At 41.9% G+C, this 27,941-nt stretch overlaps 1 long non-coding RNA gene across 1 annotated transcript; it reads left to right on the top strand.

Moving 5' to 3' along the window:
• The first annotated feature begins 1,142 nt into the window (after positions 1-1,142).
• On the top strand, positions 1,143-3,560 carry LOC127128046 (uncharacterized). Its single transcript, XR_007805635.1, has 2 exons — positions 1,143-1,836; positions 3,288-3,560. It is a non-coding gene; the product is annotated as an uncharacterized LOC127128046 (long non-coding RNA).
• The last annotated feature ends 24,381 nt before the right edge of the window (positions 3,561-27,941 follow it).

Raw genomic sequence — 27,941 nt, 5'->3', positions numbered from 1 at the left:
TAAGGATCCACAAGGCAATGATATGAAGATTTCCAAAGCATGAAGATCCACAAGGAAAATCCACAGAAGTTTCCAGAGCATGAGGCTCCACAGGGCAATAATATGAAGGTTGCTATAGCATGAAGCTCCACAAGGCAATGCATGAAGGTTTCCAGGGCATGAGGCTCCACATGGAAAAATAAAATAAAAAGGTTTGCCATTGCATGAGGATCCACAGGGAAATGCATGAGGGTTTCCAGAGCATGAGGCTCCACGGGGCAATACATGAAGTTTACCAGAGCATGAGGTTCCATAAGGAAATGCATGAGGGTTATTGACTCAGAGACGGGTGCTTGACCATGAGGTGCTTAACCCAAATAATATAGATGTCAAATAAAGTTTATGTTTGGTCCAAAGAAACAAGTATTGTTGATGAAGATTGTTGCAGTATTGAGATATTGTAGCATATATAGGGAAGAATACTTGTCAGTCATTCGATTTGAATTGCACTAAAGTCTATGAGTAAAGGTGAATACTTTGAACAACTAGGTCAGGTGTCCCGTATCTAAAGATATTCAGAATGAGGATATGAATACTCCCTCCCATCCATTCTCCATTACTTAAGGCTTGTGGCGTACAGTTCTCATCATAACTATCAAGTGTTGAGGATGAGTCTTTTTGTTATACTTGAACAATACTCTAGTCTTGATGTCCAAAGTATTCAAAGCCTTGAGGGTGAAGCTTGACTTGACTTAAGATCATGTGTAGTGACAATACAGAGGACTAATCCTATCAAGTGATCAAGAGGCCTTTGATCACTTGATTTGGATAGGGAATTCAGACATGTGTCAAAGGACTATTTGATCAAAGATAACTTTAATCAATCAGTCAGTTAGGGATAAGATGAGAGTAGGAATCAAGCATATTACTTTTATGAATTTAGAATCATAAAGAAGCGTAAGTGTTAAACATACATATTATTTTCTAACCTAATGTGTATTGTTTTCATTATTTTTTCAAAGTGTGGATTAACAAGTAAAAACAATTAAAGCCTAAAAACCTAAGAACTAATATCATTTTTTCAAGGTATTTTCATGTCATAATAATGTGGAAAAAACAAGATTAAAATTGTGCTTAAAATTATGTTGACTGACAAGTATTAAAGGGATTAAAAAGAAAAATGCATTAAAAAAACAAAGTAAAATAAAAGAGAGGCAGGGAGGTGCAATATGTGTAGAGGTGTGTGGATTTGAATTGGGGTGCAGGCCCATATTCAACAAAATCCAAGTGTTTGTTGTTGGGTATAGTTCATATCAAGAAGGGTGTGAGGCAGTTGAATGGTGTATGTGCAGTAAAGTTGGTTTGGGCCAAGGACTTTAGGCCCAACACCAAACCAAGCCAATGGAGGAGGGAAGAAATTCAAAAAAAAGTTCAAGACCACTCATCCAAACGTGTTGCTACTCCTAGTTATGGCCAAAAAAAAATTGTCGCGCCAGAAATCACCTCCGGCGGCGGTGAGGTTCAAACACCACCAAATCAATATTAGAATGCTTACTTTCCTCCCCTCTTCCATGATCCATCAACATCTTTCCATAATTCTTACCACATAAACCAAATCAAACGAAACCTTACATGAACCCTAAAACAAAATTTTGAAATTAAATGCGATAGAGGAGGAATCAAAGCCTACAGTGTTAGGGCTTTGATTCCTCAAGCTTAAGACTACATGACAGTATCAATATCAACGTGAAATGCTGAAGAAATCAAAGGGCTCACCTATGAGGTGGAGAATGGCCCCAGAGTCGTAGGAGTTGATAAAGATGAGGCAGAAAATGAAAGAGTATCAAGAATGTTCAGGTAATGTTCACACTTTTAAACTCTTCTTGCTCCAATTCTTCCTTCTTCTTCTCCTTCTCCTTCTGTAGTTTATAGGTGTTGTTTTCTTACTTTTGTTATGTATGCGTGAGAGTGATTGTAGAGAGATACAAGAGCATGACGATGAGTAGAGGGAAAGGGTTGCAGAGAGAGAGAATTCTCAGAGAAATGAGAGTGTGATAATTTCAGTGATTTGTGGGAAATGATTGGTGATTGAGGAATTTCTGAGCCAATGATTATGAATGTTCATGATTGAGTGTTGATGATGAATATATAGAGATGGAGTTGTAACATAATGAGGCAGGGGGTCAACTCTATTAGGGCAGTTAACTTTTGTTAAATTTTCTAAGAGCAAGTTGTTAGGGCGATTCAGTGTGTTACAATCTGTTAAGTGCAATTATGATGTGTTATGAATCAGTTAAAATTTGTTACATCTACAGTTAATGTTAGATCGGATTTTGGTTAGTGAAAGTTAGTTGGAGAATCAGATTGGTTAAGGAGAAGTTAATACTGAAGTTTTATGGATTGTTAGTGAAGGTTGAGTTAGGAAAGTAAAACCATTAAAGTTTGAGTTAGTTCGTGATTTATTAACAAGTTCATGAAGTTAGCTTGAATTTTAAATGAAGAATGTTTCGGCTAAGTACTGTTAGAATTTTTTGTTAGTGTAGGTTAGGAAAAATTACTTAAATTGTGCAGCTTAGTTAGTAATTCAATTGTGTTAGCAAGGTTTGTTGCAATTATGATTTAGTAAGATGGAGGTTATGCGTATCATGTGAAATTAGCTTGGAAGTCAAGTGAAGTTAGTGATTCTGCTAAATTTATTTTGAAATCTCAGTTGAGAATGTATTGGAAGTGTTAGTTTGTTTGAGTTGGAATTAATTTATTAGTTAGATTTAATTGGTTAGCAAAAACACTAATGAGATTAGTTGTAATGAATTTTCAAACAAGAGGGATGGTTAACTTCAGTTAGGATTAGTTTGAAGGCACACTTAGTTAGTAAAACTTGATGGTGAATTGATTGTTAATGTAATTTGTTATATTGTGCTTGGTTGTATCAAAAGCCAAGTTTATGAACTGTTAATGATTTAACGGAGCCACCAAACTGTCTGATGTTAGAGATTGTTAGGCATACGTCATTGAATTGACGTTAAGTAACAATTAGTTATATTATTTATGAATATTATCACTGCAGTTGCTTGAAGTTAGGAGGTTACTTTTACAATGGAGATGCTTAGTTAGAAAATGCTTATGGATTGTCATCATTTACTGCTCAAAGTTTACTACTATATGTGATTTTGGACTATCGTAGAGGTTGTGAACTATTAGGACTTGAATGTGTATGTATGAATATTATGCTACATGCTATGTTGCGTTAATTTGGATGTCTTGGCATATTGGTTCTAATTATGTACTGTGTGGTTATGTGTTGCAAGGATGGTATTGTGGTCATGGTTTAGGCATGGATCATGGATAAATTTTGGTCAACATGAAGAACTTGAAGGCTTACAAAGATGGAATGGAGAAGATAGAGAATAGGGTTTAGAATAGGATTAGAGGTTGACTGTGGTCCAATGTTAACCCAAAGGTCATAGTTGACCAAAGTCAACTTTAGGTCTACAAGGTGTATTTTGTGTAAAATTGGATTTTGAACTTTTTGTAATGACTTTTAAGGTTTTTGTAATGAAAATGGCTTTGAATGGTGTGTATATGGTTTGATTCTTATGAAAAATTAATTTCCCTCCAAGATTTGAATTTAAAAAAATGAATATTTGAAATTGAACTTAAATGCTTGAATGAATCTGGACCTCGAATCTCGCAATTTGGACCATGGATCTTAATGTCTTGTCTTGAATCCACATCACACATAATGAACAAATGTAATGACCAAGCCCATAAAGAAACTTAATAAATCAAATGACCCATGGTTGACCAATGTGATATCTATAATCCCTGATTAAATCCAAAACCAAGATGCCACCCATATGGTCCATAGATGCCAAAGATCAAGGATTAGGGTTTCATGGTCTTGAGTTCAGAAGAATTGTCACAATTAGTCAATGTATCATGGTATTCCTTGGATTTGGATTTTAAGGAAACCCTAGCTCCTTGTTGATCATAAACACCAAAGACCTTGGAATCACGATGTTTAATGTAAATCGTAAAATGAATGTGTTATGATGCTAATGAATATGTAGATGAATCATAAACCAAAAGTTAGATGAAATGAAAAAGGGAGAGAAATTTTTGGGGTATGACAGACAGGTCAATGAAAAGGCAAACTTATATAAGTGTCAAATTGACCCAACCTTAAAGGGATGAGTAATCGAGATGCTAAAGGAGTCCAAGGAATGCTTCGCATGGGATTACCATGAGATATTGGGTCTTAGCTGGGAATTGGTATAGTTGAAGCTGTCAATCAAGCCCGATAAAAAGCCTGTAAACAAACTCGAAGGAGGTTCACGCCAAAAGTGATGTCAAAATCAAGGCACAAATCGAAAGATTATTGTGAAACTGGTTCATAAGACCTACAAGGTACGTCGAATGGGTCGCCAACATTATTCTACCAATCAAAAAAGGATGGCACTCTAAGGGTCTGTATTGACTTTAGGGATTTAAATGCAACCACTCCAAAAGATGAATATCCAATGCAAGTGACATAGATGTTAGTCGACTTGGCGGTTGGTATTGAGTATTTGAATCTTTTAGATGGTTACTCAGGTTATAACCAATTTCTTATTGCAAAGCACGACATGTCTAAGATGGAATTTCGATGTCCTGGAGCTTTGGGCACTTAAGAGTGGGTAGTAATTCATTTTGGACTTAAGAATGCTAGCGCAACCTACCAATGAGTATTAATTCTATGTTCCAGGATTTCATCGAGAAGTTTATGCAAGTTTATATAGATGACATAGTTATTAAATCTTCATCAGAAAGTGGCCATCTTGACCACCTTCGACAGTCTTTTGAAAGGATGAGGAAACATGGGTTGAGGATAAATCCATTAAAATGTGTGTTCACTGTTAGTGTATGTGATTTCCTAGGTTTTGTAGTTCATAAGAAAGGAATCAAGATAAATCATAATAAAATGAAGGCTATACTTATTAAGGAGCCTCCTACAAACAAGAATAAACTACAATCTCTATTGGGAAAAATCAACTTCTTGAGAAGATTTATTTTGAACCTCAGTGGCAAGACAAAGGTATTATCACATTTGCTACGTTTGAAAAATGAGGAAGGTTTCAGATGGGAACCAAAACATCAAAGAGCATTCGATGACATCAAAGAGTACTTGTCGAAACCTCCCATGTTATTACTCCTATAAGAAGCAAGATCATGGAATTGTACATTTTTACATCAGATTAGATAATAGGAAGTATGTTTGCCCAGGAAGACGATGATGACATCGAAAGAGCCATATATTATCTTAGTTGATTGGTAATTGATGCATAAACTAGGTATAGCTTGATATAAAAGTTATGCCTATCTTTGTATTTTTCATGTATGAAGTTGAAATACTATATAAAATCGACGGATGTGTTTGTTTACTCACACTTTGACATTATAAAACATATGTTATCAAAGAAAATTATACATAGTAGAATAGGAAAATGGGATTTGGCCCTAACATAATATTCTTTAACATATGCATCATTAATAGCCATGAAAGGATAACTCATTACAAATTTCATAGTAGATCATGCAATAACAGAAGTAGTGTAAAATTATGTCGAGCAATCGACATGGAAGTTATATTTTGACGGTTCCAGTCACACCAAAGGAACCAGTGTTGGGATCCTAATTATCTCCCCTCACGGGATCCCAACCAAGTATAAATTCAAAATTAACGACCATTGCTCCAATAATGAGGCTGAATATGAATCCTTAATAACTGGCATTTTTATCATGTTAGACCTAAGGGAAACAACAATCAAGATTTAAGGAGATTATGAACCAGTGATGAGGCAATTGACAAAGGAATATAAATGCATTAACGATAATTTAATGTTGTATTTTGTCAAAGCAAACTCATTATTGAAGAAGTTTGACATGGTTGACATTAAAGGTGTGCCAAGAATTGAAAACCAGGAGGCCGATGATTTGGCCTATATCACTTTAGGGTATTGAGTATCTAAAGAAAAATTGAAAGAACTGATCAAGGTCAGAGAAAAGTTGATCTCGAACATTGTATTAGCTCTAGAATTGTCAAATATGAAACTGGTAGGGGTGGAAGAATTGGGAGACCTAAATCCCAAAAAAAAAATTGAAACTTTCGCCATTGACAATTTGTCAAACAACGATTGGAGGAAACAAATTATAGAGTTCCTAAAAAACCCAACATGAACTACATATCAAAAGATCAGATACAGGGCATTAAGCTTTATAATCATGGGCAATGAGTTGTTCAAAAAGACTCTTGAAGGAGTTTTGCTTAAATGCCTTTGTGAAAACGAAGCCTACTTGGCGATATTTAGTGCACATAGTGGGTCATGTGGTGCCCATCAAGCAGGCCACAAAATGAAGTGGTTATTATTTTAACAAGGAGTTTGCTGGGCTACCATGTTGAAAGACTATGCCAAAGGGTGCCGGGAATGTCAAAGCATGTAGGAATTCAACATGTCCCAGCCAATGAGCTACATGCAATAATTAAACCTTGGCCATTTAGAGGTTGGGCCTTGGATTTGATAGGCGAGATTATAATGGAGTTGTCTAAGTCTCACATGCACATTTTGGCAGGCATATATTATTTTACCAAGTGTGTCAAAGCAGTACCTTTGGTAAACATCGACCAAGACATCTAAATTAATTTCTTCCAAAGTCAAATAATCTCTAGATTTGGGATCCCTGAAACCATAACCACATACCAATGATCGGTGTTTACTGGACGAAAGATGGTTAAGTTCACCTCAGGATTAAGGATTAAGTTATCGACCTTTACTCCTTATTATGCTCAAGCAAATGGTCAAGTCGAGGCTGCAAATAAGGTTATAATTAGCCTGATCAAGAAACATGTAGGCCAAAAGCCAAATAATTGGCATAAGACACTAGACCAAGCAATATGGGTTTGTCAAACGTCCCATAAATAGGCAACTAATGCCACGCCTTTTAGGTTAACCTTTGGGCACGACACGGTGTTGCATGTAGAAATACATTTGTAGTTAGTGAGAATTTAAAGGCAAGGAGAAATTCATGTAGATCATTATTGTAGCATAATGATGGATGAGCTAGTCGACCTAGATGAGGAAAGGCTAACCGATTTAGATGTTTTGATTAGACAAAAAGAGCGTGTAGATAAAGTGTATAATTAGAAGGTCAAGTAGAAAGTCTTTTCGATCGGGTATTACGTGTGGAAGGTAATATTACTTATGGATCAAAGAGACAACACCTTAGGGAAATGGTCTCCGAATTAGGAAGGACCATTTAAAATTAATCATTTTTTTTTAAATAATACTTATGAAATTGAGGAGTTAAGTTCTGACGGTCGAATATTACGAGTAAATGGAAAATACTTGAAAAAGTATATGCCTATGTTGCACAAAATAAAGATATTGACATAAAAATACATAAAAAGATTGCCCAAATGGTACATTGATAATGCCAAAAATATGGCAAGCCTTAAAAAACGTAGGAGTGCATTACAAAATATAAAACATGAATAGGAAACATCAAAAAAAGGACTTCACCTTTCCCCCCAATTCTTTGAAGCGTAGCTTTGTGAACTCGGGCTTTCTATCAATCTGGCGGTCGATAGCCTTCAATTTCCCCACTTCGAATTCTAGCATTTTAGCAGCCTTCGCTCTTCCCAAACTAGTGTTAGAAACCTCGACAAGCCTTAGATCGACGGAATCCGGACCAGAAGCCTTCAATTCATCTTTATCTTTCTTTGCTACCTCGAGTTTCAGTTGCATCCAGTTCATTTGTTGGGTCCAAGTTAAGATGTCAGTCTCCTGGGTTGCTAATTTATTATTTGCTTTAGCCTTTTCCTCTAACTCAACAACTTGAGCTTGAAAATCAGAAACCAAACCTTGGTGTTCGCGCAGAATATAGACCCTTAGCTCGACACAACTACCACTTTCTTGCTTCTACCTTACCATTTAGACAACCAGCTCAAGTAGAGGTTCAAGGTCCAAGACAACATTAAAAATCAGGCTTGGTACTTCATGCTTGCTCGGTTTCAAAACTAACCCTTGAATCTCGAACAAGGTGATGAGATCATCTCTGATAGTCTGGAGGACATCTATGTCGACAAGTTTAGACTTCAGCCACCTAAATAATTCATCAAAATTATCAAGTTGACCACCAGGAGAGTTGCGAGATAAATCATATAAAGCCTCTTGAATATCGATAAGTCTCGACGAGGTTGACCAGTAGTTGTGGAAGCATTCAAGGTTGAGGCAGACACTTCACTAAAACTTTATAGGGAGCAAGACCTTGGAGTATGGGAAGAATGTGTGTGCTCCTGAAAGCCATCATGAGCAAGAGACCCTACAAGTGGTTGCACATGGTTAGGCGAAGCAATATCGGGAGTCTTCTCGACATAAGTACCCACAGGTGTTCCTTATGGAGGACTGGTTCTCATAAGATACTTCGACATTAGAACCTTAGCTTGTTAGTTTGAGGGAGTGGGTACATTTGCGCCTCGACTTTTCCTTTAAGCTAAAGACTTAACGGTTAGATTGTTAACATTCACCACAGTTGGTTCCAAGATCCAACTACCAAATTGGCCTTGCTTGGTCGATTACCCCACCATTACCAGTGTCATTGTACAAAGTGTCAGAAGGAGTGGTCGACGAAGGGGTTATGTATTTGACGCTTGAATCCTCAAGACGATTGATAGGTTAATTTGGTTGAGGTTAAGGGCCTTCAGGGTTAGTGTCGAATGGTTGTCAATTTTTTTTTAATAAATATGGTTCAATTTTAAAAATGGGAGTAAAAAGGAATATTTACTTGTTCATGGTTTGGATAAGGATTCAAGGGCGTTATTTCAGCTTCTTGAATGGGTTGCTGGGAGGTGTTGCCACTCTTTTTCTTTTTATTCAGAGTTGACAGTGCACTATCTTTAGTACCATCGTCTTTGAAGACTGTCACAACCTCACGCCTTACCATCTTCTTCTTCTTCTTCCCAACATAAGCTTCACCGTGAGTCGTGTTCTCCTCTGGGGGTGCATCAATGTGGATTCCTGTATTTGCTGGTTGTAGTGGAGTGTCGCATCCTGCGAAAAAACAACCGGCGAGGCTCAAATAAAAACACAACACAGAGCCGCCACTGCGCGTTATTTATCCCAAAATAGGGAAAGGAAACGCTCAGAGAAACCTGGAAAGGAAATGGTCTTGCGACCAAAGAGAAAGGGTAAGGGAGTCGGTTACGCAAGGGGAAGGTATTAGCACCCCTCACGTCCGTCGTACTCGACGGGATCCACGTTCTAAGAAAAGAAAAGGTTGCTAAAACATCACACACACACACAGGGAACGCAGGTGGGGTTAGAAGAAGGGAGCTCGATAGGACGTCGCATCCTATGCCTACATATCTTGTCTGGAACAAGAATCAGAGCCACTGTAGTTCGGCTTACGCACGCCAAACAACACAAAACGCACAAACAGATGGCAAACATGGAGCCCGACAACCACTCGATGGAATTACGTTAGCATCCGAACCAAAACACACTCAAAAGGGCAAACGTGGAGCCCGACTGCCAATCACTGGACTTACGTCGGCATCCGAACCAAACACACAACAGATAACAGGTAACCACACACAAAAAAGAAAAAGGTTGCCCGGAGTGGTCTCGCACGACCACCTGCCTACATACCTCGTCTGGAACAAGGATCAGGGCGATGTAGTTCCCCCTCAAGGGAAAGAAAATCTAGCCAGAAACTGAGGGAAGACACACTACCAGGGAGCTGGACTCGAGCCTAGTGTTGTCATGCATCATTACCCTATGTTCAGGTTTCTACCTACTTGCACAACTGCAAGCTAACCCTATCCAGGAAGAAAGCAAGCATACAAGCATACAAACAAAACAAGCATCTCAATCAAACATGTCAGACAAATATTCACAAAGCACACACTATAACCAATCAAGCGGGCTCACACAATAGGTTTAACTGCCGAAGCAATTCATCTGTACATGGTTATTATTCGCTTTTAACCTTGCCATTACGAGGCTAAGGTGAAGCAGATGAAAAGGTGAAGTGAGGATGAGACCTCACAGCTCTTATCCCTGACCAGGGAGAGCTTCTGACAAAGGAGCGTGGGTCCAGAATGGAGGGACCCTTCTACGCTCAAAGACTCTGACTCGATTGTGCAACAGCACGAGATCTTGGGTTTGTGTCCCAATGCATCAACACACAGCCGTGTGAGCAGAGGGACGACTCACAGAATAGTGGGGGATAGATTGCATATCCCTAACTTCCACCAATTGCCTCATAGAGGACTTCACCTGCTTAGGCACAATATTAAACAATCACAAGCATCGCCTCTTAAGGAGGACTTCAGACAGTTTGCCCGGCCAAATAACAGACCGGGTCTCCAGACTACATGAAGAATAGAAGTCCTACCTCAAGTGGTTTAAAAACCAAGCAGCAGCAAGCAAGTTCTTAAGAGACTGTAAGCAACTAAAGGTACCTGAAAACAATCAAGTATCATCAGTACTCAGACAGACAACAATAAACAGCAAATGTTAATCAGTCAGACTATACAGATTAATGCACACAAAGGCAAGCTATGAGCTCAAGCTCAAACTTCACAACCTACAAAACAAATCCCAATTAGTTCTCAACATCAAACAATGTCAATTTAATCCACTTGGTTCAATCTCCTTAATCATGGTGCTTTTCATCCTGAAAAATCAAGCAAATGTGAGAGACAAGACCACTAGGCCAAGCCTAGGGTCCAAAAGTGAGAAAAAAATCTAAACAGCAAGGGATTCTCAACCAAAATCAAATTCAAACAAATCAAAAGCAAGGGCAATTGATCCCATACTCATATCATTTACCATATTCATTTCATGACCAAAACAAGTCAAACTAGGTCAAACATAACACCAAACATCCAAACAGAATGACTTCAACCAAATCCATATCAAAACAATTCCAAAAATCCTCAAATAATTTACACCTAAACAGGACATATTCAAGGTACAGCATGTCAATTTTCAGCTTAATTGGACAAAAGGAACTATTTCAATGAAAATCAAGAAAAACAGACACAAATATATGAGCCAAATCACAACATCAACACATGCATTCACTTCCAAAATTCATAAGTCAATGAAAACAATTAAGAAATGAATGGGACCAAAACAGGGATGTCCTACAATTTGTCTACAACCCTCATACCAAATTTCATGTTTATCCAAAACCATATGATCATTTCACATTAAATTTACAAACATGTGTCACATGAACTTGCATAATTGACCAACAGAGATGAAAAATATCAATCAAATTGAAAATGCCACATACAAATTCAGAAAAATTCACATAGCATCTCAACATGTTAATGATCCATCATACAAATTTTCAATCCATTCTAACAAGCATAGGCTAGGCAAATAATTTCATGAAGTTGTCCTAATTAGGTGTGACACAAATTGTCACACCTAAGTTCAAAAAATCATATCTTACTCCACAGGTATCCAAAATTCACAAAATTTATATGTAAATCACCAGCAACATGTCTACAATCACCACAAAAAATTTCATGCATTTCTTTTAAGGTATGAGCATTTCACATTAAAAATGGTAAAACATGTCAAAATTACACACAAAAATGACATAGGTCAAACATCCCTAAGCAAAGTCAACTTTCCATCATGCACAACTTCTAAAATCATATCCATAAAATTCTAGAGACAAAATGGGAACTATAGAAAAAATCCTCATATTTTTCTGATCAACCAATATTTTTTTATGATTTTTCTAAGATTAAAATGAATTATGTAATAATTATTAAGTGTTTTATTTAAATTAATTGGAATCAGTGGCATTGTTGTAAATATGCGCCCAGGAGCCAAAACGCGCAGTTTAAATAATTGAGGTGGCAAGCGCTGGTTGGCTGGTTTTGGCGCAAAACACAAATTCAAATTGCCAGGCCAGAACAATGGATCAAACACTGTAAATTTCCAGATTTCTCATCATCTTCATCAATATTTTCCAGAAATTCGCATGAACACATGAACACTAAAACTCAACCAAAATCTACAAACGAATAGTCATTGGAAAGGTCTCGTCCTCAGGATCTCAAATATGCAAACGATTTCAACTAATTCTCCCTAAATTCTTTGGATCGAGCAAATTAGGTTTTGGTGTCAAAGCTTTTAATCACGATTTCTCTCAACTCACTCAACCATTCCAAAATCTAAAGTCATCATGATTATCTACATCAAACACACTACAAAACGCATATGAACATTCACCAATCCATGAGATTCGATTTCTAACCTTGATTCGAAGGTAGTGTTGAAATTGGAGCTTTCAAGGTGTTTTGATGCGAAACAGATGGAGAACAAGCTTCAAGAAGTTGACTGGAATGCTCAGGATCACTTGCAATGGCTTCTAGAAGAAGAAATCTTGATTCACCATTGATGGACCTTGCATGGACAGTCGCGAATGGATGCTCCTTTCAATCCAATGTTCCAAAACAGTTGCAGATGATGATGAGTGGAAGTTGCAGCAAGAAGAATTTCGCAAATTGATCAAGAATTGAGAGAGTTTTGATCAATTGAAGTTCTATATGGTTCTTGAGAATTTGGGAGAATTTGAAGAATTTGAGATTGATTTTGGGGAATTGTGAAATCTGTTATGAATTAGTTAGAATTAGGCTTTTGTATCTCATCTTAATCAACACTCTAATCACCTTAATTAACCAAATGCCAAGGATTAGTAAAATGTCACTTTCCAAACTAGGGGCAAAATGGTAATTGCATATGCCAGCTCATTGACAGCTCAATGCCAGCTCACACACTCTCAAAATGACATGTGTGAGCTGTTGCAACTTGTCTCATGTTCATTGGATGTGTATTTCTCATTTTCCACATGTGATGGCACTTTGTTCATTTTTCCAAGTTCATTTCAAAAGCCAATTCTCAAACCACAAGGCTTTGGCATGTTATGAGTGTTCCAACCATTTCCAAATGTCATTTGTGAAGTGTTGCAAAAATCCCCATTCAAAAATTCCCATTATTTCTCAAGTTGGACAATTTTGCCCCTGGACTTTTAACTGTATAGTTGAAATTTGACTTTTTGCATTGACCATTTTTGATGAAATCCAATTATGCACCATGAAAGTACATGTCAAATGGAGTTTGTGCATAAAAAGATCATTCAATTTGGACACTCCAGGTGGAAGTTATGCCCTTCTGATTATGGGTCATTTTTGAAATTGATTGGACCATAACTTGCCAACCATACATGGGAATTTCAAGTTCTCGGACTTTTTGGAAAGGTGAGAACAAGATCTACAACTTTCATGTTGAACAAATTTTCATTTGAAGCTTCCTTAGACACGTGGTCTTGAGGTCAAAAACTTTCCATTTTGGGAAACTTCCATTACAAGTCACTTTCTATTTTTGGCAGTTCCTTGTCTGACTTGATTTTCTCCATTCTTAAGCTTTGAGATGTCAAATAACACTTGTTTCAACATGAATGAAGTGTATCCAACTCATTTCCACCTCCAAATCCATAAAATCATGTACAGTTGACCATAGTTGACTTTTTCACTGACAGATGAATTTGGCCATGCATTGATCCATCTGAGCCCCAATCTTCTTATGAAATGGCTCAAGGGTGAAACCCTAGCTTCAATAATCTCAATACAATCATAGAATGATCCCCATATCCATCATAGACCCCTTCTCCTGATCATGCCCTGACTGGCCCAATGCAACTGATTAGGGTTGACCAGTGGTCAAAACCCTAATCTCAAGGAATCCTGATCCAACATTTGATTTTGCTGATGATAACAAACCATGATGATGATGATGTATCACTTCAATCAAGATGAAGACCAATATCCTTTGAGAATCATGAAACCCTAATTCATAGCCCAATCCTCAGATGGCCAATGATCAATCAATAAAACCCTAGCTTGCACTTTGACTTCCTCATCTTCTGAACCAGACTTGGGAGGATGGCTTGCACAATGTAACCACATGATATGCAATATGTAATGCCTAATGACCTAAAAATGATATGTAATATGTTAATGCTAGTCCCAAGAGAGGAGGGCAAATTTTGAGGTGTTACAGCTGCCCCTATTCAATCCACTGTGAACCTGTCGATATGAATAGCCTCAGCTTTCAGATGATCAGGATGAAGAGTGATTGAATACCAAGAACAGACGAACAATTTGCACTCTGATGGGAAAATAATTAACAACGCCTGTCAGAATCGGCGACGCAAAAATCTCTGAAACAAAAATCCGTTTGGTACGGAAAAAGTCGGCCTGATCACCGAAACAGCAACGTCGACCTGGATACCAAAATAAATGGTAACGCAGGGATAACCATGGCCTGAACACCACTCATCCGCTCGGGATTATCATCTCTTTCTTTTTTTCTTTTTTTTCTTGGACCCCGGAATTTTTCTTTGCGCAAATGATCCTCGGATCTCTGCATTTGAACCCCGTTCTCCTATTTGCCAAATAATGAACCCCATTCTCCAGCTTGAACCCTAGTCGCCTGACGATAACTCACGATCGCCATTGTGAACCCCGTTCTCCAGAAAATGCCTCAACATTTCCCTTTCTCCATTTGAACCCCGTCTCCAGAAAATGCCTCAACATCTTCTTTTCTCCGTTTGAACCCCGATCTCCAATCTTTCGTGATAATTCCGCTGGCAACGTCGGAAATAACACCAAACACCACTCCGAGGGCGACATGTCAGAGGGTATACCTTCACAAAAGGAAGGTAGCATGTGTATCTCTTCCTCAGAAGACACCTATAACGACCTCCATTGGCCTCAGCCAGAGTCTAAGGTGACACATGAACAGAAGATAATCCTGCGGACCTCATCCTGGATATAATCTTCAACTCCAATCTCTATTTGAACCCCAGAAAATGCCTCAGCATATACTCTTCTCTGATTGAACCCCGATCTCCAGAAAATGTCGCAACATCTCCTTTTCTCCATTTGAACCCCAGAACATGCCTCAGCATTTCTTTTCTCCATTTGAACCCCGAAATCGCGTTGATCGCGTAACGTCTTCTGATATTATTTCCATCTCTGTCCGACGGAAACATTTCCTCCAATATCGCACTACTGGGGAACATTGCTGATCTGACGTCGTGATACTGAACTCCTCGGAGTACCATCTTCACCATATGATGAAACCAAACCTTCAAGCGGTAACCACGGCTTGAATCGTGCTGATCGCGTAACCTTTCCATCTCTGCCCGACGGAAAAACTCCTCCCGTATCGCACTACTGGGGAAATACCTTTGATCAAATCATGAGGCCAAACTCCTCGGAGTAACACCTCTACTTCTGGTAAAACCACCTCTCAAACGGTAACCACGGCTTGAGACTAGCTTGTGCTTGCAATATGATGCATGATTGATTTTTTCTGCGTAATGCTCCATAATTATGGAAATGCTACGCGCTTTATCATTTTTCTATGCAACATGCTATGCTATTTTTTTACATGATGAATGTATAAAAGGGTATCCCCCTCAAGGGACTCTGCTGAGGAGCTCGAGACTCTCTGCTGAGGAACTCGTCAATACTCCAACTCCACCCTGCTGGGGAATAGCACTGCTGCTGGGGAAGAACCTCCTTTGCACCCAATCCGCTCGGGAAACTGTTGGGGATAAGAACCACCAACACTCTGTGGGGATATAACAATCTTTGACTTGCTGGGGATATCAATCCCGACTCTGCTTGGAGAAACCCTCACAGATACCCGACGACTTCACTGGGGAAATGCTCACAGATACTCTGCTGGGAAACAGCAACCTCCAGGCCTGGCGACTGGAGAAAGCATCAATTTGACACCCGCTGGGGATGACTATCCTGACCCTGCTAGGGAAACGAATACTACTCCGCTGGGGACAACCCATGCAATCCATAGGTAGAATCAACTCAGCTGGGGATGCAAAAATCCGTCCACTACGGGAACTCGTCCAATCCACTGGTAGGATGAACACTGCTGGAGATATATCTCATTGAAACCCGCTCCACTCGGGGAATAGCAACCTTCTGGCCTGGCTGCTGAGGAAACACCGTTTACCTGCCGTGGATAACCATCCCGACTCGGCTGGGAAAGTCACAGACCTTGGATCTGCAGGGGAGTTGGTCCTCTAATTCTGCTTGGGGACCTCGCTGGGAAAATGAGAAAAGTTGGTATAGAACACCCGTCGACTCGTCGAACCACGGTATCCACCTCCCAATCGCGTATCGGCTTTCCACTTTTGAGAATTCCCAGACTCGTCTGGACCTTTTCTGCTCCATCATCTTGTATCCCCAATCGCCCCGCGCTCGACGAGAAACGTACTCCTGGGATTTATATAAAAATTTCAATTTCCGACTTTGAAGAGTCTTCTTGATTAATTCCAAAGGTCGTCGAACGTCTCGTCGTCTCTCTGTGCTTTCTTCATGCACTCGTCCCTGATCGGACTCTGCGGGGAATTACATACTTTCAAGTCTTCCGACTTTGAAGAGTCTTCTTGATTACCATCAAGGGTCGTCGTACGCCTCAACGTCACTTCGTCGTTTTCATTCCTTCGTCCCTGAGCGAACTCTCTGGGGATCTGCTACCAAGCTTCCACATCACAACCTGCAAGTGAGTGAAGAATATCTAACAGTACCTGCAAAACAGACCGTCAGATACAACCGTGCCCAGGCGTGTCAAGATTTCAACACTGGGGTCACTCAACCTTCCAAATAAGATTTCAAGCTTTCAATCTTATAAACATGCATTGGAAGGAACCTGTATGTGTTAAAAATGCAAAATTCTTTATCAAAAATATTGGATGTTTTTGCAATCAGAGCGGTAATGAAAAACAAAAACAAAATTATTTGACTGAATGTGCATTTTATTGATTTGAAGAAGTGTGGCTCAAATGAGCGATACAAAGGAAGCAATTCCTGAAAAGAGGTAATTGCGCACAAAAGGAAAAATCTATCCTAATGGCAATGTGAAACCCGTGATCTCATCGAGTTCCAACTCGGTTACACCCCATATGTCCTCAGACTCTCCTTGCTTTCTGCCTTCTGAACAAGACGCTTCTGATCGATCCCTACCGGGTATTATCCATGATGCCTTAACCAAAACGCAAACGATCATGCTGGACGCAGTTGTTCGTTTCAATCCCTCTTTTGCCTGGACCGCCCTTTCGGGTTTTCAGTCCGCCGGGATACCCATTTTTGCCCAAGTCGCCTTTTCAGGTTTTCGACTTGCCAGGTGTACAGTTTTTTCTTTTTATCCCTAATTTTTGCCCGAACCTTTCTTTCTGTTTTTGGTTCGCCGGGATACCCATTTTTGCCTGGACTATTTTATTCTTTTCGTCCAGCGGGTCTCTTTACACGAAGTATTTTTTAACTGCGTCCGCATTCACGGGGGATGGAAAATCCTCGCCATCCATAGTCGTTAGCAACAAGGCTCCGCCAGAGAAAACCTTCTTGACCACGAACGGACCTTCATAATTCGGTGTCCATTTGCCCCTTCGATCGTTTTGAGGAGGAAGGATCCTTTTCAGCACCATATCACCCACGTGATACAACCGAGGTCGTACCTTTCTGTCAAAAGCACGCTTCATCCTTTGCTGGTATAACTGCCCATGACAGATGGCTGCGAGCCTCTTTTCCTCAATCAGGCTCAACTCTTCATACCGGGTCCTTACCCATTCCGCCTCTTGCAATTTTACGTCCATCAGGACTCTCAAAGAGGGAATCTGAACTTCAACAGGTAATACAGCCTCCATTCCATATACCAATGAGAAAGGAGTTGCCCCAGTAGATGTGCGTACCGACGTTCGATACCCATGCAACGCAAACGGTAACATCTCATGCCAGTCTTTATATGTTACCACCATTTTTTGCACAATCTTCTTTATATTCTTGTTGGCTGCCTCAACCGCCCCATTCATCTTCGGACGATAGGGAGAAGAATTGTGATGCTCAATCTTGAACTCCCGACACAGTTCTGCCATCATCTTATTATTCAAATTAGAACCATTATCAGTAATAATTCTCTCGGGAACCCCATATCTGCAAATGATGTCTCTCTTGAGAAACCTGGCTACTACCTACTTTGTCACATTCGTATAAGAGGCTGCTTCAACCCACTTGGTGAAGTAGTCAATAGCCACTAATATGAATCTGTGCCCGTTCGAAGCCGTAGGTTCTATCTTTCCAATCATATCAATGCCCCACATAGCAAACGGCCATGGAGACGACATTAAGCTCAACGGATTTGGAGGCACGTGCACCTTGTCAGCATAAATCTGGCATTTATGACATTTCCGCACGAAGTTGAAACATTGGGCCTCCATTGTCATCCAATAATAGCCCGCCCTCAGCAGCTTCTTTACCATTGCATTCCCACTGGCATGGGTACCGAACGACCCTTCATGAACCTCTTTCATCAATTGGCTTGCTTCTTTATCATCAACACATCTGAGCAAGACCCAATCAAAATTCCTCTTGTACAGAACCCCATCCTTACTCAGGTAAAACACCATGGCCAACCTCCGCAGAGTCTTTCGATCCCTTTTCGATGCTCCCTCAGGATACTCTTGCGTCTCAAGATAGCGCTTGATATCGTAATACCACGGCTTTTCATCATCCGACGCCGTATCAACAGCAAACACATAAGCCGGTCTATCCAGACGACCTATTTCAACACTAGGGAACTGATTCCACCTCTGCACCTTAATCAAGGCAGCTAGAGTAGCCAAAGCATCTGCCAAAGGATTCTCCTCTCTGGGCACATGATGCAACTTCACCTTGGTGAAAAACGTCAACAATCTCCTCGTATAATCTCGATACGGCACTAAATGAGATTGATGCGTATACCATTTTCCGTTAACTTGATTTATCACCAGAGCTGAATCTCCATATATGACAAGGTTCTTGATCCTCAAATCAATCGCCTCTTCAATTCCCAATATACAAGCTTCATATTCAGCCACGTTGTTGGTGCACTCAAATGTTAGCCGGGCAGCAAAAGGAATGTGAGATCCTTTCGGCGTAACCAAAACAGCACCAACACCGCTTCCATTCACGTTAACGGCCCCATTAAACATCAGAATCCATTCGGATTCAGGGTCAGGCCCCTCCTCCGGGATCGGTTCCTCACAATCTTTCGATTTGAGAAACATGATGTCCTCATCAGGGAATTCAAACTTCATCGGTTGATAATCATCAATTGGTTGCTGGGCGAGGTAATCAGACAATACACTCCCCTTTATTGCTTTCTGAGAGGTGTACTGAATATCATATTCGGTCAAAATCATTTGCCACCTCGCAACCCGTCCGGTCAATGTTGGCTTCTCAAAAATGTACTTGATTGGATCCATCTTGGAAATCAATAAAGTGGTATGAACCAGCATGTACTGCCTTAGCCGGCGAGCAGCCCAGACCAAAGCACAGCAAGTTTTCTCGAGCAGTGAATATCTGGTTTCACAGTCGGTAAACTTTTTGCTAAGGTAGTATATGGCATGCTCTTTTCGACCAGACTCGTCATGCTGCCCCAATACACACCCCATAGACCCCTCGAGGACTGTCAAGTACAGGATTAACGGTCTTCCCTCCACAGGAGGCATCAGAATCGGAGGCTCCTGCAAATACTCTTTTATTTTTTCAAATGCCGCTTGGCAATCATTATTCCACCTGACCGTTTGATCTTTTCTTAACAACTTGAATATTGGTTCACACGTGGCTGTTAGGTGAGATATGAACCGTGAAATGTAGTTCAATCTACCTAAGAAACCACGAACCTCCTTCTCCGTTCTCGGCTCAGGCATTTCTTTTATTGCCTTTACTTTCGCAGGATCAACCTCGATTCCTTTCTCACTTACAATAAACCCCAGCAACTTACCGGACCGCACTCCGAAAGTGCACTTGTTCGGATTCAACCTCAGTCTGAACTGTCTCAGCCGGTCAAACAACTTGGCAAGATCTACCAAATGCCCCTCTTCTGTTTGGGACTTTGCTATCATGTCATCAACATAGCATTCGATTTCATGATGAATCATATCATGAAACAAAGTCACCATGGCCCTTTGATAAGTAGCACCGACGTTCTTGAGACCGAAGGGCATCACCTTGTAACAAAAAGTGCCCCATGGTGTAATGAACGTTGTTTTCTCCATATCCTCTGGCGACATTTTGATTTGATTATAGCCAGAAAAGCCATCCATGAAGGAAAACACCGAGAATTGAGCTGTATTATCTACCAACACATCAATGTGAGGAAGTGGAAAATCATCTTTCGGGCTAGCTCTATTCAGATCTCGGTAGTCCACACACATTCTTACCTTCCCATCCTTCTTCGGGACTGGCACAATGTTCGCAACCCATGGCGGATAATTAGTGACAGCAAGGAAACCAGCATCCCACTGCTTCTGCACTTCTTCTTTAATCTTCATTGCCATGTCAGGTCGAGTTCTGCGCAACTTCTGCTTCACTGGAGGACAATCTGTTCTCAACGGTAGCTTGTGCACAACGATATCGGTATCCAACCCTGGCATATCTTGATAAGACCAGGCAAAGATGTCGACATACTCTTTCAACAATGCCACCATTCTGCTCTTGACACTTTCCTCCAAAGCAGCCCCGATTTTCACTTCTTTCTTAACCTCGTCGGTACCCAGATTCACCACCTCAATCTGTTCTTCGTGCGGCTGAATCACCTTCTCCTCTTGTTTCAACAACCTGGCTAATTCCCCTGGCAGTTCACAATCTTCTTCGTCTTCTTCTTCAGCAAGATAGATTGGATTGTCAAAGTCATACAAGGGTGTAACAGGATTGTTATCAATGAGATCCGGAGCGGAATCGCATCTGCATGAATGTTGATTCATGCATTGCTTTAGAACCGGTGTGAGAAATGAAAAAAGAAAAATGAAAACATTGCCATTTTTATTTGTTTTTTTTTATTTTTAAACTGCAAAAATAAATGAAAAACAGGGAACACCGCTTTTTGACTGAAAAACATCCTTTTATTAATGATGCAAATTTTGCAAATTTAAACATGAGGTGGCCCTTACAATGGACCATTACGTGTCGGGCAACACGCATGGCTTTCATGCATATAAAATGAAAACAGGAAAAATATTACTCTTCAAGGAGAGTGGCCCGGATGATCTCTTCGGCCTTCCAGTTCTGGATTTCCATCCCTGGTGTGCACGGCTTTATCCATTGGTCCATGTCGCAGTCGCTATCAGTATCTTCACCCATCATGCAGACGTGATCCGGATCCAGCATTCCGGCGCTTGTGAAGGTTACCGACGTACGACGTCCTCTGCCTTGCCCTGAGCCTCGGCCCGGCTGATATCCAACCCCGAATATGTCCTTCTTTGCAGGGACCTCCATCATTCTGCCCCAACCAGGAGCCTCTCCACTCTTCACCACCTCGGTGGCCTGCTTATATGAAGAAATGGACGGTTTCTCCTCTTCTTGCTTAGCAAACAGAGCATTCTCCACCTTAACGGTTTCGAAAGCCTGACTGGGTGTCTCCCATATTTCTCCATCCATCTCCACATATTTAAACGAGGACAGGTGGCTGACAAATATGTCCTCTTCTCCACAAACAGTGACAACTTGACCTTCCCAGATGTATTTCAATTTCTGGTGCAAAGTCGAGGTAACTGCTCCCGCAGCATGAATCCATGGGCGACCCAACAGGCAACTGTATGCCGGCTGAATGTCCATGACATAGAATGTCGACTTGAACACCTCAGGTCCAATCTTCACCGGCAGCTCTACCTCCCCGAATACGGCCCGCTTTGACCCATCAAAAGCCCGTACAATCAAATCAGTCGGGGTCAAAATCAGCCCATCACAATTCAGCTTTGCCAAGGCCTTCTTTGGCAACACATTCAATGAGGAGCCGGTATCAACCAGCACATGCGAAAGCACGGCCCCCTTGCATTCCATTGCTATGTGTAGCGCCCTATTGTGATTCCTTCCATCCACTGTCAGGTCCATATCCGTAAAGCCCAACCCATGGCTAGCATGCACATTGGATACGACCGTCTCCAGTTGATTGATGGTGATCTCTTGAGGAACATAAGCCTTCTTCAGAATTTTCAACAAAGCTTCCCTATGCCCCTCAGAGCTTAACAGCAACGAAAGAATCGAGATTTTGGAAGGAGTCTGCTGTAAATGATCCACCAATTTATACTCCGACTTTTTGATGATTCGTAAAAATTCCTCAGCATCATCATCAAGTTTGTTATCCGACCCCGCAGGCGCCGGTGTCACCACAGGAGTATCATTACCAACCATAGCCTTTCCTTTTGCCCTGGCTAAAGCCTCGGCCTTTTCTTTTTTATCTTTTTCTCCTTCCCCTCTCCTCAACACATCAGGAGCAAATAACCTTCCGCTGCGAGTGAAACCGCTGGGGCCGGCATTATCCACCTTTAACACGGTGGTTTCACTAGCAGATTGTTCCTGTATCCTCTCACCATTACAATAGACCTCCCCACCATAATGCCAAGGCACGGCATCATCTTTGTCGTAAGGAATCGGTCCAGGTACCGTGATGGTAACTGGAGCCGCTTCAGCAAGATCAGACAAATCCACCGGATCAAAGTAAATCGTTATGGTGGAGACTTCATCTTTTCCTTTATCAGCCCTCTCAATCATGATAATCCCTTCGTCCATCAGACCCTGGACACACTTCCTCAGAAGCCCACAACCATTGACAGAGATAGTGCACTCAGCACACTCGTGGCCGCAGCCCGGATAAACCCCATTTTTCAACAACAGCCCCTTGACCTCAGCCAACGGAGTCTTCAGCTGGTCCACATCAGACACCCCCACTTTATCTTCTGCAGAAATGGCATTCACCCCCCTTTGACCATGCGCAGGCATGGGATTGGCATTGACATTAGGAGATGGTGCTAAATTGATTGCCTTTGAATCCACTAAGTCCTGAACTGTGTGCTTAAAAGCTTTACAGTTCTCAATGTTATGTCCAGGCGCACCTGAGTGGAATTCGCACTTTGCATTCTCATCATAATTAGCTGGCCTCTGATCAGGTCTCAAAGGTGCCAGGGTTCTGGTTTGCACAAGCCCCAAATCCTGCAATTTCTTAAACAAGAAAGCATAGGTCACTGGAGGTCTGTCAAATTGACGGTCCATTGCTCTGCCCCTGACCTGATAACCAGCCCTTTGCTGCCTCTGCTGAAAGGGTTGTCTCTGTTGTTGTTGCTGCTGTTGTTGCGGTTGTATAGGATGAGACTCAGCAGGAATAGTTACCGCAGCAGTGTGCTGGAAGTAACGGTCCCTACTGGGTCCTCGTTGCGAATAAACTGCACTGGTGTCTCCTTCCTTCTTCCTCTGCCCACCATTATTACCGAATGGCTTTTTCGAACCTGAAGAGGACGCAGACGCAGTACCCTGGATCTTGCCCAATTTTAACCAACTCTCTATCCGTTCCCCGGCTACCACGATATCAGAGAAATTTGTGACAGGACATCCCACCATCCTTTCAGCAAACGGCCCCTGCAGGGTCCCCATAAACAGATCTGACATTTCACGATCAACAAGAGGAGGTTGAACTCTCGCAGCCAGTTCTCTCCACCGCTGAGCATACTCCTTAAATCCTTCATTATGTTTCTGAGACATACCCTGCAGCTGGGTACGACTCGGAGCCATGTCAGCGTTGAACTGGTACTGCTTGAAGAAAGCGTCCCCAAGATCCTGCCAGTTTTTAATGTCAGAAGATTTGAGTTTGGTATACCATTCCAAGGAACCTCCGGACAGGCTGTCCTGGAAAAAGTACATCCACGGCTTCTGGTCCATGGTATATGCAGATATCTTGCGGACGAAGGCTTGTAAATGGGTCTCAGGGCAAGAACTCCCATTATATCTGTCAAAAGTGGGCGCCTTGAACTTCTGCGGGATCACAATCCCCTCGACCAGCCCCATGTTAGACATATTCACCACCCCAGGCGTGGCATAACTCTCCAAGACCTTGATCTTCTCAGCCAGCAGCTGGATCTCCTTGTTCTGAGGTGGAGCACTATAAGGCACGAAAGGTTCATTCTGCATTGAGAACTGGTCAGCCTCCCTGTCTTCCTCCTGGTCTTCATCAAACCCATAAAACGGAGGCACAAAATTATCTTTCTGATTCTGCCCCGGTTGGCCACCAGCACCACCGAACCCACCAGCATTATTCACAATACCAACAGTGGTCCTCTTTCCACCATCTCGAGACCCCTGCCCCTGGTTGGAGACTCCATCCAGGTTAACTCCGCTGTTTGCTGCAGAAGCCCGCTCGAGCTTTTCAACTTTATCTGCCAACGCCTTCTGACCAACTGCAAAGCCTTGCATGATGTTGATCAGCTCAGTCATTTTGTCTTTCAGCTCGAGAATATCTGCACTGGGAAGCTCCATGAGTCTGGGAGTATTGTGTCTGGTATAATATCTGTGAGGGCGTGTTGAGTGCAAAGGTACAGTTCTACGAGCACGAGCAATGATTCCTGAAACAATCAATCACGTTAGCAACAGGTACCTGCAAAACAAAACACAGGTTATTATGATCAATGCATGGATGCAGTGTCTATCCATATGAAGGACACTTTGTCTCTCGATCCTGGCATCATCGAGACAAATAATAATCCGGCATCAATATTCTGATATGTAGTGTTTGATTTCATTGTGCAAATCGGAGATATGTGATTTAGCATGATACCCCCAACCATGTGTGTGCTTGTGTGAGTGCATACGGTAAAGCAGATAAAGCTTGTAAACCAATCACTAAATGAAAATAACCATCACATAGCAAAAAGTGCACAAACAGTGCCATAGTCATACATCAATCCAGATACAATTCAAATACAATCCTCCAGAATCAGGAAAGAAATACAAGCAAGTAGATTCCGTCAACAAGCCTGACGGTAATCCATACAAATGAAAGAACTAGCTGGATGAGGGCCCCACAGATGGCCCTATCTCATCTTCCATCTTCGCGAACTCTACGGCGAACCTGAGCTCGGTGTTCTCCTGCTGCAATCTCCCCACTTCTTTCTGATGAATCTTCATCTGCCTGAAGTAGTGATCTCTCTCTGCCATGTAATGATCTCTCTCGGCGACGATCTTTGCTTTCTCCGCTTCCCACTCTGCAGCAAGGGCCCTGGCTCTAGCATCTCTCTGATCTCTCACGAGAGTCTGCCTCCGCTTCTCATCCTCAATGATCTGTGAAGCTCTAGCCAATCTCTCTTTGGTGATATCGTGCTCTCTGGTAGATGATGCTAATGCCTGATTAACCTTCCCATAGTAGGCTGTATCCATCTCAAAGCGCTTGGCTTCCAAGGCATGTCGCTTGTCTTGATCTTCCATCTTCACTTTGATCTCTTGATTAGCTGTCTGAAACCGAGCAACATTTCTCTCCAATTCAGCTTTCTCTGCAAGTAACTGAACTGGCCCTCTTCATCTCAAGGAATTCTTCCATACTGACAGAAGAACTTGGACCCTCAATCAAAGGACACCCAAGATCACCTCCAGGAAATGGTAGAAGTGTGAGCTCTATCCTCTTCCGCAACCAATCATCGAATAGGGGAAAATACCGACTGTTGACCTTACCATAAGGAACCTTGCCCTTCCTCTGAATATCACGCCACTCATCCAATACCTGCCTCAGCTTAGCCTGGTTACCCTCAATCGGGAAGTAAAAGGACTCCTGGATCTCTCGCCCGAGAGGAGGACCCTCCACAGCAAACCCCATCTGTCTCCTGAGAAGCACCGGGTTGTAATTGATGCAACCCTGAACTCCCACTAAAGGCACATTGGGTAGACTCCCGCAACTATATATGAAATCCCGGCCAGCTAAACCGTTATGAGTCCAAGCAATGTCATTAGCCCGCAAACCCATCAACCTGAAGGACCACTTGACAGTAGGATCAAAATGAGCAAAAGCACCTCTGGAAGGCAAATACCCCATAAACCACCTGAAGAGCAACTGAGCACAGCACCGGATTAGACCACCACGCCGCTTCTCATTCCAGTTATGCACCGAGTAGTAAACATCTCCGATCAAAGTAGGAATAGGGTTTCTCTGTATGAACAACCTGACAGCATTATGGTCCACAAAGTTCTTCTGATTAGGAAACAGAACTATCCCATAAATACTCACAGCAACCAGAGCGCAAACCGTCTTCCAATCACCCACAGCAGCGTGTTCCTTGGCCTTAGCTTCCAAGAAACTCAAGTGAAAACCTGGTAACTTTCCTTTCTCCTTCAAACCCTCCTTGACTATTTCCGGACTCAAATAAAGAGCACGGGAAATCCCAAGGACATCAGGCTCTGCCCTAGTGACATGGAAAGGAATCTGATCACGGATCTGTATACCCAAGATGCTAGCATAATCTTCTATCAGAGGTCCCAACAAATAATCTGGAAACACAAAACACCTCAGCCCCGGATCATAGAATTGGAGAAGAGTATGAATGGCGCTCCTGTCACTGTCAGTGAGTCTGAAAACCATCTTCAGAATACTACCGTATGACTCTCTGAACATCCCCACATGGTCGGGTGTAATCAATGCTATCAGCTCCTTCAGCACACCAATCTCTGGGTCGAAGAAACTATAAACCACATCATGCTTCAAACCGGTCCTCATCTCTGAGCAGAAATCTCTCAACCAGGATCTCGATCAAAGGTATCCCTGCATATGGGTAAACATGTGTTAGATGCAATTAATGCAAGATGTAATGATGCTGATGAATGAATGCAATGCGTTGCCATCCTCCAAGCCATCTGATCCTCTGCACTGAAACCTGGTCTCTGAACTGATCATAACCATCTGAAGAATGTACGATCACAAATCTGACCCACGGGTTCCGAAATAAACGGAAGATACATCATCATCATCATCATCATCAATCTCTGATCAGATACCATAACCTCTGAATCGGCCCGGGGAATCCCGAAATAAACGGATCCCCACTGATAAATACCACAGACAGCAGTCCGGCGTCTCAGAAATAAACGGCCATAAATCCGACTCATAAATAGGACCCACGGAACAAATAGTCACCATCTGAATCACCATCTGAACATGCATCTGAAAGAATCACCCTCCCCTCACAGGTAAATTCTAAACAGGTCATCCTAAGGCGGATAATAGTCTCGACAATCGGGCAGAGATACTCAATGGGTTTGCCCTTTCGGGTGTGCCATTGTAGCTCTCCTGAGATCGTCTAAACCAAAAATCCGGGAAATGATCGGTCACCAGAGTCAACAACTCAGATGAAGTAACTAAGCCAAAGTGGATACTCCACAGAGGAAATCACTATCAAATGAACCTCGTCCGGCTTGTGGTACATCACGCCGCCAAGCACATGTTAACCTAACACGAAAGAGGCGACATGAGACCACACTAGTCCTAGGTGTATACTCGGGTCTGGGTTTTAGCCCCACTCAGAACACCCACCCCAAAACAGAGGAACCACCTGCACAGAGGATAGCAACATGATAGTATGATGCATGCAAATATTTATGCAAATATATACACAGGTTAGAATAATAAATGCAATAAATAACACAACAAGCAACCTAAACTATCCTAGAACGCTAGGAAGGACTCGTTTAGGGAAGATGGACCAGCACAGGTCTACATCCGAAGTCCCCAGCAGAGTCGCCAGCTGTCGCATCCTGCGAAAAAACAACCGGCGAGGCTCAAATAAAAACATAACACAGAGCCGCCACTGCGCGTTATTTATCCCAAAATAGGGAAAGGAAACGCTCAGAGAAACCTGGAAAGGAAATGGTCTTGCGACCAAAGAGAAAGGGTAAGGGAGTCGGTTACGCAAGGGGAAGGTATTAGCACCCCTCACGTCCGTCGTACTCGACGGGATCCACGTTCTAAGAAAAGAAAAGGTTGCTAAAACATCACACACACACACAGGGAACGCAGGTGGGGTTA

Source organism: Lathyrus oleraceus, chromosome 3 (genome assembly GCF_024323335.1).
Source record: "Lathyrus oleraceus cultivar Zhongwan6 chromosome 3, CAAS_Psat_ZW6_1.0, whole genome shotgun sequence".
Taxonomy (NCBI): domain Eukaryota; kingdom Viridiplantae; phylum Streptophyta; class Magnoliopsida; order Fabales; family Fabaceae; genus Lathyrus; species Lathyrus oleraceus.
Note: the sequence above shows the minus strand (reverse complement) of the source record. Positions and strands in the feature narration are given on the sequence as shown.